This window comes from Sphaerodactylus townsendi, linkage group LG03 (assembly GCF_021028975.2).
Source record: "Sphaerodactylus townsendi isolate TG3544 linkage group LG03, MPM_Stown_v2.3, whole genome shotgun sequence".
NCBI classification, from domain to species: domain Eukaryota; kingdom Metazoa; phylum Chordata; class Lepidosauria; order Squamata; family Sphaerodactylidae; genus Sphaerodactylus; species Sphaerodactylus townsendi.
In genome coordinates, this window is record NC_059427.1 from 75,841,710 (window position 1) to 75,860,784 (window position 19,075).

The 19,075-nt window shown below is 43.8% G+C and overlaps 1 long non-coding RNA gene across 1 annotated transcript; it reads right to left on the reverse strand.

Annotated features, from left to right (window-relative positions):
- Positions 1–1,036: 1,036 nt before the first annotated feature.
- Positions 1,037–8,243, reverse strand: LOC125428341. The gene is made up of 3 exons (XR_007243805.1): positions 8,231–8,243; positions 1,793–1,794; positions 1,037–1,138 (listed from the first exon to the last, which is right to left on the reverse strand). It is a non-coding gene; the product is annotated as an uncharacterized LOC125428341 (long non-coding RNA).
- Between the last annotated feature and the right edge of the window lie 10,832 nt (positions 8,244–19,075).

Genomic DNA, 19,075 nt, shown 5'->3' on the forward strand with positions numbered 1-19,075 from the left:
GAACCATATTAGAAAATTTATCGAGTATTTCGTTAGATCAATATGGGGTATGATTTAGGAGTCTCTGCTTAGGCTCTTTAAATCTACTTAATCAAACCAATTAATAAAAAAATTGCAGAAAGTTGAAGCGTCTCCTGTAAGGTGCGTCATAAATATACTCCCTTTACTTAGGCTTTTGATCTTAGCCAGGTAATTAACGGCTTTGGTTAAGTTCAAGTCATTCCCTCATGCTTGCTCCTGGTCATAAAAAGTGCTGGGCTGTATGTAGCTCATGGATTTATTATGTTTTTCTTGCAGCATGAGCTTCTGTCATTCCTTCTTCCTTTCTTTAACTTTATGTATCCGTTGCTTTTGCAGCTGTCCTGTCAACGACTATGGCTGAGAGGCTTTGTATTTTAGTGGAAGACTAAGCTTTTCCACTCCTTGTTCTTTGAGCAGGAGGTACTGTATAATCCCCGTCTCTTTTTCTTCTAGCTCCATAAATATAAAAGGGAAAGTGGGAGAGACTTTCCTAGAATTCCTTAATGAAGCCACAGTAGACACTAAGCTTGGCTCAGTGTTGTTAATCAGTACAGTGGGGGAAGATCCTCATATCAAGGGGAATGAACTCAGCGGATCAATCTCTACCTTACTGGCCCAGAAGCAAAGGGGATAAAATGATATTCCCCAAGAGGTCTCAAAGGTCCCTAAATCTTCAACTGTAATATCCACCAGCCTGCCAACAAGGATGTTGCCAACTTATCAGCAGGAAGCGAGGGAGGGAGTTGTGTATTTCACTATGGCTATCTGTTTCAAGCAAGGGAAGGAGGAGGAGGAGGAAAGGAGGAGGAGGAAGAGGAAAGACAAAGCATATTCCTTCCCAGAGTCTTTAAAGTCAAGATAGCAGTTTTATGTTCTTTTGCAATCAAGGCAGTCGAGGCTTAGAGAAAGGCAAGGGAGATGAATGGCTTCCTCTTAACTCTGGTAATGTGAAGAATGTTGGCCATAGTACTCGCTATTCAGTACAACAAAGTAAATAATACAAAACAGCCGGAACTAGTTACTGTATTTTCCAGCATATAAGATGACTGGGCATATAAGATGGCCCCCAACTTTTCCAGTTAAAATATAGACTTTGGGATATACTCGCCATATAAGACTGTGGCCAACCCTCCTACCCCTTCCCGGGTGCTGGGATCCCCGGCCTCACCCCCGTGGTTAGGGGGGCTAGCTGTGACAGCCTTTGAAGCCACAGCATGCTAAGTTGCTGGGTAAACCAGAAAGCCCAAGCCTGTCTTGCCTGGCACTGCTGTCCCTGATAGAGAGAGCCTGTTAGCTTCACAGGTCTCTTCCCCTTCTCTCTCAGTCCCTTCCTCCTTCCCTTGTATATGGTCTTCTCCTGTCCCTTCCTCCCTTTCTCTCCTTGTCTCTCTCTCCATCTCTCCTTCCTACCCTCTCCTCTTCTCTCCTTTCCAGCCTCCCACATTCATCCGTCCACCTCCCACACTCCTCTCCCTTCGCGGCTCCACCTTTTCTTCCTCCATGCTTTTTATCCCCTCCGCCAATAAAGACCCCTCTCCTGCTCTGCCTCACCTCCCTCCTGACCTCCTCGCCCGTCCAGTCAGCCTTGGCAGTCCCAGAACCCCATCTCCCACTTCGTAACAGGCCTGCCCTCGCAAGGACACAGGCCTGCGTGCTCGCTCGGGTGGTGCCCGGCCCACCTTGTCAACAGCGCCTGGCTCTATCCTCTTGGGCCCGCTGGTTCCCGGCCCAGGAGAACAGGAGGGCTGGCTGTCTGCCACCTCCCCTTCACGTCTCTGCGCCGGTCTGGACCTGCTGCGACAGGGTTCCGCCGGCAAGTCTGCTGAGTTCGGCCAGTCTCGGGAGGGGTTAGTCCCCTCTGGCCAGTCCAAGGTGGGGAACCCCTCCCACAAGCACGGGGAGGGGTGGGTCTCTGCCAGCAAGTCTGGGGAGGAGAGGTTCCCTGCTCCTGGACAGCTGCATATGGCGGGGATATGGCTGCGGCCGTTTTTGAGCTCCCCCCACCATATATGGCGACCGCAGACTCTCCAGTCCAGCTTGGAAGTTTCAGCACCCGCCCTATAAGATGATACCAGGCGTATAAGACGACCCCTGACTTTTGAGAAGATTTTCCTGGGTTAAAAAGTAGTTTTATACGCCAGAAAATATAGTACTTTGCAGGAATGACTGAAGTGAAACTGAAAATGTTAACAGAGAGGAGGCCCCACTGTTAGCATCCAATAAAGAGTCAATATACTTTTACTGGAAGAGAAGTGGGGGAATCAGTATTTAAAGCTAACTTGATTTTTGTTTTGTTCTAGGACAGTGGCTCTCAACCTGGGGGTTGGGACCCCTTTGGGGGTCGAATGACCCTTTCACAGGGGTCGCCTAAGATTCTCAGAATCAGTGTCCTCCATCTGTAAAATGGATAAATGTTAGGGTTGGGGATCACCACAACATGAGGAACTGTATTAAAGGGTCGTGGCATTAGGAAGGTTGAGAACCACTGTTCTAGGAGGAAATTTCTACAGGCTGATATTGCAAATTATAGGATTGTAACAACTCTTACCAACTGAGACTCTGGCCCCAGGTTTCTTATCTTCCAGTTTTCATAGGTGAGCTGCCTGGAGGACTTTCTCTGTGATAGCCCCCACTTTATGTAATGCCCTTCCATTAGAGATTCAACAGGTGCTAGCATTATACATCTTTTCGGCTTTTGGTTAAGTCTTCAATTTTTGCCCAGGTGTTTGACTGATTCATGCCATCTACCCCTAGACCACTGGCATTTTTGGAACTTGCTCTCCAATTTCACCTGGAAGTTACGGCAAGTGTGGTTTTTTAGGTATGTTTTTAGGAGGTACTTTATATGTTTATGACACTGCTTTTATTGTAATGTTTAGATGCATTTTTATATTGTGTTACCTATCCTGGGATGTATTTGAAGGACAGGACAGAAATTTACCAAATAAAATACAGTTGGGATACTCAAAGAAGTAGGGCTTGTCCCTATTTACTGCTCAAAATCTTTAGATCAAAGGAGCTTGAAAGAAGGAAAGGAACTGATGTAGGGCTTGCAAGGCTGTTACTGAAACATGATTAATGTACAGGCATAGATTAATATACCTGCATAAATGGACCGCCTCTCCCCATATTGCCCCATCAGGTTCCTGTACTCGTTGGAGGGAAATCTACTGGAGATCCCTGGCCCAAAGGAGGTCCAGCTGGCTTCCACGAGAACCAGAGCCTTTTCAGTCCTGGCATCTACCTGATGGAATAAGCTACCTGATGAGATCAGGGCCCTGCGGGAATGAGTTCCGCAGGACCTGTAAGACAGAGCTTTTCTGCTGGGTATTTCCATCTAGCCCAGGGGTAGGGAACCTGCAGCTCTCCAGATGTTCAGGAACTACAATTCCCATCAGCCTCTGTCAGCATGGCCAATTGGCCATGCTGGTAGGGGCTGATGGGAATTGTAGTTCCTGGTATCTGAGCTTTGCAGGTCCTGATCTAATAACCGCAGCAAGAACCATTATCATCACTGGGGTCTCCCCATGGGTGCTAGTGGCAAGCCCGGGGGGCGGGGTAACACCATCTGTGAGTTGTTTTAATGCTTTAATGCTGGTTATGGTTTTTGTTGTTTTAATTCTGTAATTTGTTGTTGTTGTTTGCTTCCCTGAGCCCTGTTGGGGTATAGATAGATAGATAGATAGATAGATAGATAGATAGATAGATAGATAGATAGATAGATAGATAGATAGATAGATAGATAGATAGATAGATAGATAGATAGATAGATAGATAGATAGATAGATAGATAGATAGATAGATAGATAGAAAGAAAGAAAGAAAGAAAGAAAGAAAGAAAGAAAGAAAGAAAGAAATGAGAGGTAAGAACCCAGAGGGATGAACAGTTAGAGTTACAAATTCTTGCATTACAAGTCCAATGTTTCCTTGAAAGCCTTGCAATTGTGTTGTGATTTACAGGTTAATCACATGCCTTATCTTTGACTATTTTAATCTAAGAAAACAATTCATGGACAGATCCAAAGGTCATGTGATATGGATATTTTCCAGATACTAATAACCACTTCACCATTACTTCTGTAATGGTGTTACCAAAAGCTGATGTTCATATGGAAGTGCCAGCACATCATTCCCTAGTCATATGCTATGCGTCCACAATATGAGCAGGAATTTGGAGGAGTTGTTCATGACAGACAGAAGTTAATTACTTTTTAGAAGTAACAGGAAGGTTCTTTCTAAGGGAGAAGCTTAAATTCAGATGATTAACTCCATCTTAGTGGACCAAAACTTGTTCTTCTTGACTTCTGGGCATGGCATGGCTGTTCATAGATCAGGAGGAAATAAGATTCCTGAATATTCCTGGATACATTTTCCAAATTAGTTGATCTTTAGTCATTCTATTTTTTTCTAATAAACGTACTCTGAAGTAAATAGCTTAAAAATATTATGCTTGAATTATGTTTAAATTTCCAAACTAAGATCACATTCCTCAAGTATCTACATGGTAATGTGAAGGTGCTCCTCCTTCCTATATTCACATGTGCTCCCGTCCTGTTGCTGTGTCAATGGTCTTTGAGTGCTATGGCCTCAAAATGGGTGAAGGCAGGATTGCTGATGGAGAGGAGTCTCCTTGCATCCCAGCTGCAGCTTCCACCCACCCCCACAAACTGGGAACTTGTCAACTACTTCCTCCTCATCCATCTACAAGTGCTCTTTTATATGATTGTGGACCCACCTCCTTTTGATCCTCCCCTGTCCACCTTTTCTCCCATGTATCTATCCAGTTCCCTCTCCATGGATTTACATTTCCCCAAGGCTTCTTCCCCTCTACACCCTGTGCCTGTCCCTTCACCTTGTGTTTTTCTTCCCCCATTGCTACCCTTCCATTTTCCTGCACCAGCCCTCTACTCTCCCAGGAGAGGTCTATAGCCTCCTTAGCTGGCCTCTATATGAGGCCGACCCAAATGCAGATTCGGTGGTGGCTGGCGTTGTTCAGTAGGCTGTTGGACTTGTGCAAAGCATGTTCTTCTTGGCTGCACCCAGAAGATCTGTGGCTTGCAGGTGATTGGCAGTGAGGAGCTCATTCTCTTGGGGAAGCAAAACCACACTCCTTTTATTCTCCCCACCCGCACTCTTCCTCATGATCAGCCTGGGGGTGGGGGTCATTGGCCTGGCTGCCTCAAGGTGAGGGAGGGCAGTTTGAGTTCTGGTGCTGAGTAGATGGGGACCTGGTTCACAGCTGGCAAGTATGCACTGCTCAGAACACTGACCTAAAGTGGTGTCTCTGGACAGGAAACAACAGGAACTCTTTAGTGTAACCACTGAAAAATGTAAATGATGAACAATTCAATGCATGAACTTAATTCTCAGCTGCAATCCCTCATCTGTCATATGGTAAAAACAACGCACATTTTTTCTAGGTTGTGGAACTTTAAGCTTTTAGGGAAAGTGCTATATAAATATCATACTATTCTTAATATGGTTCAGTTCTAGTCTACAATTTTAACAAAACTACAAAGTTTACCAGGTGACAGGCTAGTCATTCTTTCTCAAAGTAACCTGTTTCAGAGGTTTGCTCTAAGAATAAAAGAGAGGAAGAGAATATATTGTAAGCTGTTTGTGTCCTCATTGGAGAGAAAAGTAGGATATAAATACACACACACACATACGCACACACGTATATATACACACATATATATACACATATGTATTACATATATTGGAAACCCCTAGATCCCAGGAATGCGCTCATAACCTTGGAGGAAGAGTGAGATAGATAACTGCAAATTAATACAGAATTTTTCAAGTCATGAGCGAGAACAGGGAAATGACTGGAGGATGGAGCATGAACTCATAAATACATTTCAAATCAACACGGGAAGATATTGCACAGCTGGTGCCAAATCTCATTCTCATGCTTTTTTGTCCATTTGTGGCTTTTGTTTGGGTTTTTTGGTCTCTGCCACCTTGTTTCCTTACCTAAACGCAGATGAAGAAAGATTCTGTTTGAACAATTCCTTATCTCGAAACAGATTTCTCTGTGATCCTTAACAAGCTCTGATGAGAGCACATTTCATACAAATATCTTTACAACACAGCTCAGGTTGAGACAGTTCTTATCCTGTTTCCACTGATAAGAATTTGAGCTGTAGAGACTATTGAGATGAAGAGACTATTGTCACATAAAAAATTATGGAGAGACAAAGAACTGAAGTTATCCAAGAATCTTCTGTCATATACAAGAATTGTTTTGCAAGGTAAGAACTGAGATCTTGCAATGATGACCCTTGTCAGAGTTGACTTCCAGCTAGTACTGTAATCTTCAGGTTTCTGTGGAAGCTGACAGGAATTTCAGTCACAACTTTCTGGCAAGTTTAGATTAATGCTGAGTGGCTGTAGGAATGCTGCTCTAGATTTGGGGGAAAAACATGGAATTTCCAGGGCTTATCAATGTCCCCTTTCTCAATTTGAAGAGGGGATATGTTCCCTTACATCACTTGATCTTCTGGCAGTGCCAGGCCAATAAAGAGGACCTTTCTCATTCCAATTCTGATTCAGTTCAAAAGAGGAAAGGTTTTAGGAAAATTTTGCGCCTGAAGCATGAGCTTTTGACACAAGCTAAGAAGTGAGACAAAGGTCTCTTGCCCTGTGGTTCATAGCATTGGGGCTATGGGCTTCACGCTGCAGCCGGGAAAACATTTCAACAGCAAGGAAACCAGAGAGAATCCAGTTGTATACCTGGAACCCAGGAATAGCACAGGTCTACGGACAATGACAATGCCCTGAGATAACATCAGATTTGGCCCAGTACTAATTAACCTCTGGACTCCTTTTACAGCATCATTAGGATTAGCTGTCAAATGCTGTTGGCTTCCTAGTTGCATAGGTGGTGGCTTTTAATTGGGATGAAGGCAGAATTTCTGTGCAGTACTAGAAAACATGGGAATAGGAGATTTCATTTAATTTATTAAATTTATTTTTACTTTTTATAATGGTTCTCTCCCTGATGGAGACCCAAAAATACAATAAGTACAAAAATATACCTCAAGTTATGTACTATAAAAATAAAAGACTAACAAAAAAATAAGACAAGACATCCTGGGCTGATATCTACCAGGTACAACTGATTGTAATAGAATAGAATAGAATAGAATAGAATAGAATCTTTATTGGCCAAGTGTGATTGGACACACAAGGAATTTGTCTCCGGTGCATATGCTCTCAGTGTACATAAAAGAAAATACATTTGTCAAGAATCATAAGGTACAGCACTTAATGATTGTCATATAGGTCTAGTAAGCAATCAGGAAACAATCAATAGTAATAAAACATAAAATGTAAAATCATAAAATAAAATGAAATGTCAGCACAGGCTATAGTCATACAGTCATAATTGGGAGGAGGATGGGTAATAGGAATGATAAGAAAAAAAAGTAGTGCAGTAATTATATAATAAATATATAATAAATAGTTTGACATTATCGAGGGAATTATTTGTTTAACAGAGTGATGGCATTCGGGAAAAAACTGATATTCTTGCATGTACAAGTTGTCTTGGTGTGCAGTGCTCTGTAGCGATGTTTAGAGGAGTAAGAGTTGCAAGAAACAGTTTATATGTCCAGGATGCGAGGGGTCAGTAAAATATTATTTTCACAGCCCTTTTGACCCGTGCAGTATACAGGTCCTCAATGGAAGGCAGGTTAGCAGCAATTGTTTTTTCTGCCAGTTCTGATTATTCTCTGAAGTCTGTGTCGATCTTGTTGGGTTGCAGAACCAAACCACACAGTTATAGAGGTGCAGATAACAGACTCAATGATTCCTCTGTAGAACTGTATCAGCAGCTCCTTGGGCAGTTTGAGCTTCCTGAGTTGGCGCAGAAAGAACATTCTTTGTTATTAACTTTTTTAATGACATTTTTTGATATTAGGTGTCCATTTTAGGTCATGAGATATGATGGAGCCTAGAAATTTAAAGGTCTCTACTGTTGATACTGTGTTGTCTAGTATTGTGAGAGGAGGTAGGATGGGAGGGTTTCTCCTGAAATCTACCACCATTTATACGGTTTTAAGTGTGTTCAGTTCTAGATTGTTCCAGTGGCACCACGAGGCTAGTTGTTCAACCTCCCGTCTGTATGCGGGTTCATCGTTGGACTAAGACCCAAAGGCAATGAAACATTAGACTCTTGTCCTTCTTCTCACACCCTGGTAACACCCAGCCTATAAATACCTGCAGTAGGAGATAGAAAAGAATAATTGGACTGGTTGTTTCAAGTTGACAGCCATCTTCCTTAAGTTCTCCCTTCTACTGAGATTCTCTATCAGATATTATGAAGATACATAACCAATCTCTAATCTCCATCCCATCTCTTTCCATCCCAATAGAAGGTGGTGCAGGGGACTCTATTGCTTCTGAGTTTTCATTAATATTGTCCAGCACTATTGTGAGGAACTAAAGTGCTCTCCTGCCTGGGTTGCTCAAAAGCAAGAGGAGAAATTCATATGGCTTGTGTGATTGAGACCTAGTTGGAAGAAAATTATAGAGTGTATATCTCAGGCCCTTTATGCACTCCTCACTTACCTCATGCCTCTTGGTCATAAAAAGGGGGTTCCCCGGGTCTCTTTGTGCACATTTGAAAGGTGTCTGACCAATCTGTAATTCCCCCACTTTTTTTCAGAGACCCCTGGTGCTTCTCCCCTTTCTGTTACCTTTGTTTATCCCTGGCTTTCCCCATGAAGGGGGGAGCTGAGAGATTGCAGAGTCCATCCAATTAGCAATAGACCTTCAACGTTTTAAAAACATCAATAAAGACACCCTTCTGATCATCCTGAAATGGCTGCCATGGAGTGTCAAGCTTTGGGCAGGAAAAGAGGGGAGGAGCCATGAAACCTGAAGCAAGCTTAACCCATTGTATTCTCATTCACTTTCCCATTGGAGAAGAAAAAAATTGCATTTAAAGAGGTTTCAGAAACTGTATGTTTCTCTAATGTAAATGTGCAATTACTTCCCAACAGGATAAAAATGTTGCATAATTACAAATCTAATCCAAAGGGAATGTTTGCTTAAGGTGAAGCAGACCAATGTGTGTCAAAGCCCTCAGTTAACTACAGCTGTTTATATGGTCCCTCATCAATCCTGCACTGGAGGCTGAGGTGGTGGTGGTGGTGGAACTTTTTGCACTGAGAAAGGTCTGGTTTAGAGTCTAAAGTTTCAGACTGTGTTGTGGTCAGACCTCTGCCTCCTCAAAGAATGAGTGAATGTTGCACCAACGGGGGGTGGGTGGATGATTAAAATGATTCAGCCATGGAGACTTAGGGATTCATTGGATTCTAGAGATTTCTGTGGGCGCGGGCAGGACTAGGACCTGAAAAAACAGCACTATTGAAGTCACAAAGGGACCTTGGAATGAGAGGACCTTTCCGCACGGGCCTAATACAGTGGCCTGGGGATGGCAAAAATGCCATTCCCAGGGAGCCGTTCGCACAGGGGGTGCAGCTGCTTCACAGCCGCGCCGCCCTCGTTCCGCCCGAGCGGCACGAAGCTGCCATTTTCCTACCTTGCTCCCCCGATCGCGAGGAATGGCGAAGCGGCACCGAGGCAGCCTTCCACTCCCCCAGCATGTCCAGTCAGCCTACCTGCTCTCGCGGGCGGCCCCTCCCGGCGGCGTCGCGACACCTGAGGGACACGCCTCCTCTGCCCTCTGCGACACCCAGAGACGGTGCGGCGCGGGAGCAGAGGTGAAGCGTGCCCCTGGCACCGGCGGCGTGACCGGAGGAGGCAGAGCAGGTAGATGCGGCTGGAGCGGCGGTGCAGTCAATGGCGCCGTCGTCCGGCGGCAGTTCTGGGACTGTTCATGCAAAGCGGGGTTCCAGGGGGGTTCAGGAGTTGGCGTCATGTACGCCGCATTAGCGGCTGACAGCAGCAGGAAGAGCGGGATGCAGAAATTCCTGGAATCAGTTAATATGGTTACCTCTTCCCAATTGATTTCTTCTCAAGGGAGAACCTGGTGCCTTGGTTTTCTGTGAAACTGGATGACCTGAAGAAGGCGAGGTCATTTTGAATAATGCTAGTGGAAAACTGAAAGTTAATCTGACACCGCCATTATAGAGCTCATTGGAAGACCTATGAAGCAGCAGCAGCATTAACTACCATTGTATCAGTCACTGCATTCCAAGTGTAGTTGTTTAAGATATTTCAATCCTTATTGACACACAAGTCTGTGCCTTTAAATTTTCAGGCACTGATGATCAGGCACTGATTATCACTGGCATAGTGGCTAAGAACAGTGGCTAAGAGTAGGTGCAATCTGTTCTTGAGGAACTGGGTTTGATTCCCAGCTCTGCCACTTGAGCTGTGGAGGCTTATCTGGGGAATTCAGATTAGCCTGTACACTCCTACACATGCCAGCTGGGTGACCTTGGGCTAGTCACAGCTTTTCGGAGCTCTCTCAGCCCCACCTACCTCACAGGGTGTTTGTTGTGAGGGGGGAAGGGCAAAGAGATTGTAAGCTCCTTTGAGTCTCCTACAGGAGAGAAAGGGGGGATATAAATCCAAACTCTTCTTCTACCTCTTCTTCTGACATAAACATTCTCCTCCTCCTGAGACATACATTCTCCTCTTTCTCTTCCTCTTCCTGAGGTCAGGAATGTTTCTACACTTACATTGCTTTACTGCATTATTTTCTTCCCTTGTTATCCATTTTCTGTATTGTTTATTAAATGGCATACCTTAATTTTTTTTGTTTGAATTTTGTTTTCTCATTTGGTAACTCTAGTCCTATTGAATTATTTGTGTCTGTGTGTTAAGTGCTGTCAAGTTGCTTCTGACCTATGGCAACCCTATGAACTAATGACCTCCAAAACATCCTATCATTAACAGCTCTGCTCAGGTCTTGCACACTGCAAGGTACGGCTTTATTGAGTGATCTGTGTCTGATCATATTTATAGTTTTAATCTCCATTAAGTTTCACCAAGAAAATGGGTTATCTATGTTGTTTGCATCTATTACGTAGCTGAGGAACAAACCTTTCCTATTCTACATTTACTTTTATAGGATAACAGCAAAGTTTAAAGGAGGATCTCCAGTTCAACAGACATCATTGCTAAAAGAATTGCAGAGGTGCAATAAATCCCTCCTTCCAGATAAATTTGGCAGCAATGCCAGCCCAGTTTCAACACATGCTGTACTTGAGAGTATCATTCTGTTGTAGAACATGTGTTTCTTGCAAGTCCACAGGTGATTCTGATTAGTGATGAGTAAATCCTCCTCCTCTTGAATAATTTTTATTACAAACTGAAAGTGGAATCTTCTGACAGTTCTAAAAATCTGTTTGCTGAGAGTTGTAAAATGGATCAGAAATACTGCACACATTCCAGAACTGCTTCTTTGGAACTGTGATTCATTTCAGGAGAAAATATGACACTTGCCTAAGTAAACTAACAATCTAACAATCTTATAATCATAAGGCCTTGTCCGATAACTAGTATAGCCCATTCTAATTTCACAGTAGCATGGGTCCATGTCAAAAAAAGGAGCAAATATCAGAAGGTTCTCTGCAAAAGTGTCGCTGGTTGGTATTCACTAGTCAAGAAGAGGTGACATAGGCCCCTTCCACACACGCAGAATAATGCGTTTTCAAACCACTTTCACAACTGTTTGCAAGTGGATTTTGCTATTCCGCACAGCTTCAAAGGGCATTGAAAGCAGTTTGAAAGTGCACTATTCTGCATGTGTGGAAGGAGCCTAACTCCAACAGTTGTCCAAAGTTGTGTTCCACCCTCCTCTCCAGCTGTAGAGTTCCTTCAGTTCATATTTATTTTTTCACCAGCCTATAGGTTGAGAGAATCTATATACAAGCTAAGAATTACAGGGGTGGGGCAGGAATAAAAGGAATTCAAAGCAGTGATTGTCTTGTTAATCTGACATAAATTACAGCCTTCCCACTATTTGCAAAAAGGTGATTCCTAACATGATGAGAGCACTCACTAGCCCTTTCCACACAGACATTTCAAAATGTTTTCAGGAAGAAAATAAAACATTTTCTCTGACAAGTTATACATAATTCTTACCCCCAAAACATTTTATTTCCAGCCTAAAAATATTTTAAATGCATCCTCAAAAATAGTGATTCTTTTGCTAAAACATTTTCAAAATGTTTTGACTTGTGCAATTCCTTTAAGACATTTCCTATGTTTCACTGCAGTCCCCAGACTTCCTCCTTGGAGCCATTTTCTGAGTTCGGTCTGTTCCATCACACCTGTTTATTTTTGTCCATTCTGAGGGGTGGGGGTTAGGGTGTATGTAAAATATACAAAGCACTAATTACACAAGCTATGGCATATTGCACCACAAAGCATCAAATCCATGAAGATTTTTTAAAAAACAAGAAAAATCACAAAATGGTGGCCAGGAATTGTTTTGAGGGGGTGAATGAGGACAAATTGGGTGGGGAGATTGAAAACATTTTGGTGACTTACGCAGAAAAAAACATAGAATACACTGCAGGATCACTTTGTATAGAAGCAAAATTGTGATCTTCTCTCAACCTATAGGCTGATGAAAAAATAAATATGAACTGAAGGAACTCTACTGCAAGGTTATTGTGGAAAGTTTATACAGCCACGCATATAAATGGTGGATGAATTGCCTAAAGGGAAAATATCCTGCCTTCTTTGTAGATGTTTATTGAATAGACGTGGGCATTTGAAGTTTTATATAAGATTAGATAAAGCGACCCAATAATTGCCTGAAGAAATATATTCAAATTAAAAGACAGCTGGGGGAAGCAGTTTAAAAACTGGCAACACTATTTGGAGCATTCATGACTTTACCAGCAAACCAATACGTTCTGAAGGCCAAATTAGATGTAGCAGTTAGGCTTGGTCAATACCCTAGACATTCAGTAAAATTTAGATTTGGATTTATTTGGGCATAACATAAGACAAATAACATATTTGGATATACCCGAATATTCAGGTATATCCGAAAAATTCGGGCCCACCTGATTTTTTTGGTATTTTTGATGTTTTCTCACATTTGTGCATGCAAGGGGCACGTTTTTAAAGCTAGCAGCACCAAAAGTTCAGAGTCTCATTCAAAGACTGTCCTGATGATACCACCCAGGTTTGGTGAAGTTTGGTTCAGGGGTCCAAAGTTATGGACCCCCAGAGGGGGTGCCCCTATCTCCCATTTTTTCCAATGAGAGCTAACAGGAGATGGGGCTACCCTTTTGAGAATCCATAACTTTGGCTCCCCTGAACCAATCTTCACCAAACTCAGATGGTATCATCAGGACAGTCTCTTGATGAGATCCTGAAATTTTTAGTGGCAATAGCTTTAAAAATGCACCCCTGAGAGGCATCCCAAGAAAATTGCCCAGATTCTCTGTTCTGCAGTGCCTTTGCTCCATTGTAGCAAATGGGGAATTTCTGAGTGTAAGCAGGCTGCACATTTTTAAAGATAGAAGCACCAGACTTTCAAGGTGGCTCCAGGAGGCCCTCCTGGTAATAGCATCCAGGCTTGGTGAACTTTGTTTCTGGGGGTTTAATTTTATGCCCCTCAAAAGGTTTATTTCATTTCCCCGCTCCTGCACATGAAGCCTGCTGGCTGAGTGCTCTCAAAACTCTCAACCCCCCCACCCCCAGAAGCAAAGGTCACCAAGCTTGGATGCTATTACCAGGAGGACTCCTGGAGCCACTCAGAAAGTCTGGTGCCTCTGTCTTCAAAAATGTGCAGCCAGTGCTTACACACTCAAAACACCAAAAAACACCAAAAATACCAAAAAAAGCCTGAATACCTTGCATTTTGATTCATTCATATTCAAGCAGGACATATTCGGGTTGATTTTGGCCTGAATAGGCCTGAATTCACACAGATTCAGACCGAATCCAGTATCTCCAAGCCTAGTAGCAGTATCTCCTATAAGGCCAGTACCATTTCAAAGTCAATTTAAAATGCCTTGAGGGCCCTAAGTACCCATTCCCCCCATTGTAAGCACTAAAACAGCCACAGGGGAGGGCTTGGGGAGACAACAACAGCACCTCAGCCTGTTGGGCTGCAGGCTCAATCAAGATCAGGCCCTTGAGCCACTTTTAAATTACTTTAAAATGGCAGCAGTGAGGGCGCTGGCATGTCAATTTTGGCCCTGAGAATCACCAGAAGTGGCTGGCTGGCTGCATAGTGTGACAATGAATGTTCAGTGTCTCTGACTACATTGGGTGCAGAGGTTGAATCTCAAATGCATCTTGCATCAAATTGCATACATATCAGCAATGCAAAAGTATGGGCAATTGACAGGAGAGAAAAACAGGTATTTCAAGCAAGAGAAATTCAACTGTCAAGCATGTTATTGCAAGGTTATTGCAAGGTTATTGCAAGGTTACAAGCACCATTAACCCTGATACTGTTTCCAGTTTGCCAAGAAAGACTGCTACCCTTCTACCCTTTCCTTTTTAAAAAGGGATGTTTTTATAAGACTGATCTGTCATAGCAAAAAAGACAGATTACCAAAGTATAATATATTATTCGGGGGGAATGGACTCCTCTCCCTTGAGCCCATCTTGGGGCAGAAACCTAGAACAATTGCCTGTTCCAACATGCTACAATATAATTCATGCTCAGCAACAGGGGCAGGAGAAGAAGGCTTTTGAAAGCAAGACAACAAATCCATAGCTTTTAAATTATACATAGCTCTTATCCCACAATTAGTTTCTAATTCAGAAAGACTGCAGACAGTCAGGCTCCTATGCAATAATCCATGAGATCGGATTCACATTGAACTGACAAGCTTTGAAGAACAATGTAAAGGGAATGCAAGAAAATATCCAATCCTTGAGTGGCAGAATTTCATAAATCCACACCAACAGAATATTCTAATGCTTATTCATCACATATTGGAAATCTTCTCAAAGCCAAACTACACATTTCATGAAATGATGAGGGCAGACTGCATTGATATATTTCTGTATTCTACCATGATTACTGTTATTTTGAATACTAATTACCTTTTTCAAAGCAAAGAAGAGTGAGGGAAAGAGAATAATTTTATACTATACTGTTGTGATGTTCTGCACAGATGCCCAAACAAACTTAGTTTCTTGCCCATGAACTAATATTCTAAACGAAGCTTTAATCCATGGTTTAAACCTGAAATCATGCCAGAAACAGAAATTTATCTGCTACTCCAGATTTTAGAAAAGTTGTGTTTTTTCCATTGAAACATTCACATGACATAGGTACAATGTTATGCAAGCTAAGCTATCAAGCCCATTCAGCATGAGACCACTTAATTATACCTAAGGAGAAAGGCAGAGTTGGGACTACCCAAGTATTGATTGAATGTATTTTATTCGAGCTGTAAACTCACATTTTTCTATATTTTAAAGGATCTATATAGAAGCTGGTAAGAGGATTTTAAACCAGAGTGGACTATGTAGTTGATCTGATTGATTCCTGGACACTTGTAATTGGAATTATTATCAAAGGAAACTAACATACAATGTACAGCATGCATTCTTATTATGGTAGATATTTACTATTAAAAATAATCATGTGGAGACTTTTATATTTTTCAAGCCCAATGACATTTTTATATCCTCCCTGCCAAAGACATAGGTAAGGGGGGTTCTTGGGTTCAACCCCCACATTACATGTCCGAAGCTCTGTGCCCCCGTTTTTGTGGGGTTTTTGTATTTTTAGTGTTTTTGTTTCTGGCCTGCAGGGGGGGCAGCTTTTAGGCTAGCAGCACCAAAATTTCAGGGATGTTTGGGGAGACTCTCCTGATGATTCCACCCAGGTTTGGTGAGGTTTGGTTCAGGGGGTACAAAGTTATGGGCTCCCAAAAAGGGTGTCCCATCCTCCATTGTTTCCAATGGGAGCTAATAGAAGATGGGGACTACACCTTTGAGGGTCCATAACTTTGGACCCCCTCAACCAAACTTCACCAAACCTGGGTGCTATCATCAAGAGAGTTGCCTAAAGATACCCTGAAAGTTTGGTGTTGCTAGCTTAACAATTACACTCCTGACAGCAGGCACCCCCCTCCCAAATTTCCCCAGATTCTCCTTTTAAATCCACACCCCTTTGGCACGGATTTTAAGGGAGAATCTGATATCCCCAGTTTAAACAGTGAAAGTGATGCTGTTTCAGGGTGGGGGATAATCCCCTTAAGGTAGATTTAAAAGGGGAATCTGAGCTCCCTAGTTTAAACACCATTGAAAGTGATGCTGTTTGGGGGTGGATTCCAGTATCACAGCAGCCGCCCATGGGGGGGCGCAAAACTCAGATTTTGCACTGGGTTCCATTTTCCCTAGCTACGCATCTGCCCGGAGGGGAGGGCAGAAGGAACTGCTGGTTGCCAGCTGGCTGCCCAGTCAGTGGGGGAGCAGGGGTGTAAGGAACTTCAAAAGGACTCGAAACAAAGCAACTGAGTTCAGTTCATTTATTTCATAAACTTCGATGATCATAATACACGCAATGTGGATTCTGACCTTCCCAGACTTAGCGTGTCGCTTTTATGGACATGGCGGCCCCCTCCCCGAACTCCCAAGCACAGTTCCCACAATAGAGCAAAAACAAGCTTCAAAGACACAAGCTGAAATCATACACGATAAGCATAGCAATGCAAAGGCAGTAACCATCCTGGGCCCACAGCCCAGATTGAGGAATGCGCCAAGGCCAGGGTGGTGGAGTGGAAACACATATCAACCTCCACTCTTACACTCCGCCTCTCCCACGAAAGCTCCCTCCCCACCTGACTTAAGAGGGAACGATTTATGGAATGCAGCAATCAAGGGGGGGCATCAATATTCTCAACATATACCCATTGATTATGGCCAGAGGGATAGCCCACCCAGGAAACCAGATATTGCAAACATTTGCGAACATAGCGGGAGTCCAGAATAGCATCTATTTCATAATGCTGGTGGCCGTCAACGATCACCAGTGGGGGAACCTCCATTGGGTCGTGCCAGGCATCTGAATCTGGAGCCCGCTTGAGTAAGCTAGATGAATGTTACTGAGCGAATGTTACAGGATGAATGTTACTGAGCGAATTAGGCAATTCTAGACGAGCAGTCACCCCGTTGATCACCTGTGTGATCCGAAACGGACCTATGAACTTCTTGCCTAATTTGGAATATTTGTGCACATCCCTAAGGTTTCGGGTGGACAAGTAGACCCATGCCCCCACTTGCAAAGGAAAATCCATTCTACGTTTGTCCGCTTGGATATTCTGCGCCTCCTGCGCCTGCGACAGCGAGGAGGAAACAGTTTTCCACCCCTCGGCCAGGGACTGGATCCAGTCATTAAAGTCTGGGGGTTGGAGCGCATGATCGGGGAGTTGGGGCAATGGGGGAAACGACCGGCCGGAGACCACCTCGAAAGGCGTTTTATTGGTGGAATGGGATGTAGAAGTACATGGGGCTTACCAGGGATATCCTTAGCCTCTGCACAAGTTGGGCACCCTTTAATGTACGTTTCAATGTCCTTGCGCATGGTACACCACCACCAAAACTGTCTCCTAAGTAAGTGGAGCGTTTTTAAAAATCCGAAATGTCCTGCTTGATGAGCGTCATGTCCTGCTAGGAGAACCTGTTTGCGTAGTGCCGGTGGGATGTACCAGCAGTCACCTCGTCGCCAGACCCCGCCTTTCAATTGCAGGAGGGGGTCGAATTCCTCTTTTGGAACCTCCTGTTGTCCCGCCTCCTCTAAATGACGTAGAAACAGAGATACTACGTCCGGAACATTCATTGGGAGGGGCGTCGGGGATGCAGCAGTCTGGGATCGGGTTACCGCCAAGCCCAATTGTGCTGACGTTAAGATAGTACGGGGCATGGCATGTAGAGAGGTATCCGCCCCTTTTGGCAAGCGCGATAAAGCGTCAGCCAGCTTGTTACTATTACCGGGGAAAAAAAATGTACAGTGAAGTTGAACCTGGAAAAGAAATCAGCCCATCTCAATTGCTTGGCCGACATTTTTTAGCGGAGTAGACAAGGCTGCCAGGTTTTTATGGAGTCAGAACCAGACTTGGGAAGGAGACGGGCAGCCCTTCCAACCAATGGCTTCGCCATGTACTCAGGGCCTCCTTGCGATGATAGCAACCCGTTTCCTTATCACCAACCATCCGAGTTCGGATTCAGGACCCGACAGTTTTGGACAAATAAGCACACAGCACAAGTTTATTATTTTTATTTTTCTGAAGGACGGCTCCTAAGGCTTTATCCGAAGCGTCGACGTGAACGATGAAGGGCAAGTCTGGATCCGGATGTGTCAAAATGGGTTCTGTAGTGAAAGCTGATTTAAGGGCTTGAAAGGAATTTTGACACTCTGGGGACCAGGCGAGGGAAGCCCCGGGTTTAGATGCCTGAGGACCTTTCCCCTTGGTGCGCAGCAAATCAGTGAGAGGTAGGGCAATTTTGGCAAATTGGGGGATGAAATCTCTATAGAAATTGGCAAACCCCAAAAAGGACTAAAGTTCCTTACGGGTGGTGGGAACGGGCCAATTCACCACCACTGCTACTTTTGCCAGATCCATTTCCAGGCCTTCTGGAGAAATCCGGTAGCCAAGATAATCCAAGGAGGTCTGATGGAAGGCGCATTTTGACAGTTTTGCAAACAGGGAGTTGTCGAGTAGGCGTTGCAAAACTGCCCTGACCAGCCGCTCATGCTCTTCCACAGTTTGAGAATAAATAAGTACATCGTCCAAATAAACCACCACCCCTTTGAACAGAAATTCTTGCAGGACGTCGTTTATAAGTGACATGAAAGCCCCTGGGGCTCCGGATAATCCGAAGGGCATTACATTGTATTCATATTGACCAAATTTTGTATTGAAGGCAGTTAAGTGTTCAAACCCTTCAGTGATCCGCATTCGGTAATAAGCTTCCCGTAGATCCAATTTTGTGAAGATACGTCCCTTCCCCAATGCATCGGGTAGGTCTTTGATCAAGGGCAAGGGGTACTTATTCGAGAGAGAAACAGCGTTTAAACCTCGGTAATCAGTGCAGAGTCGGAGAGTCCCATCTTTCTTTTTCACGAACAAAACAGGGGCAGCGTGGG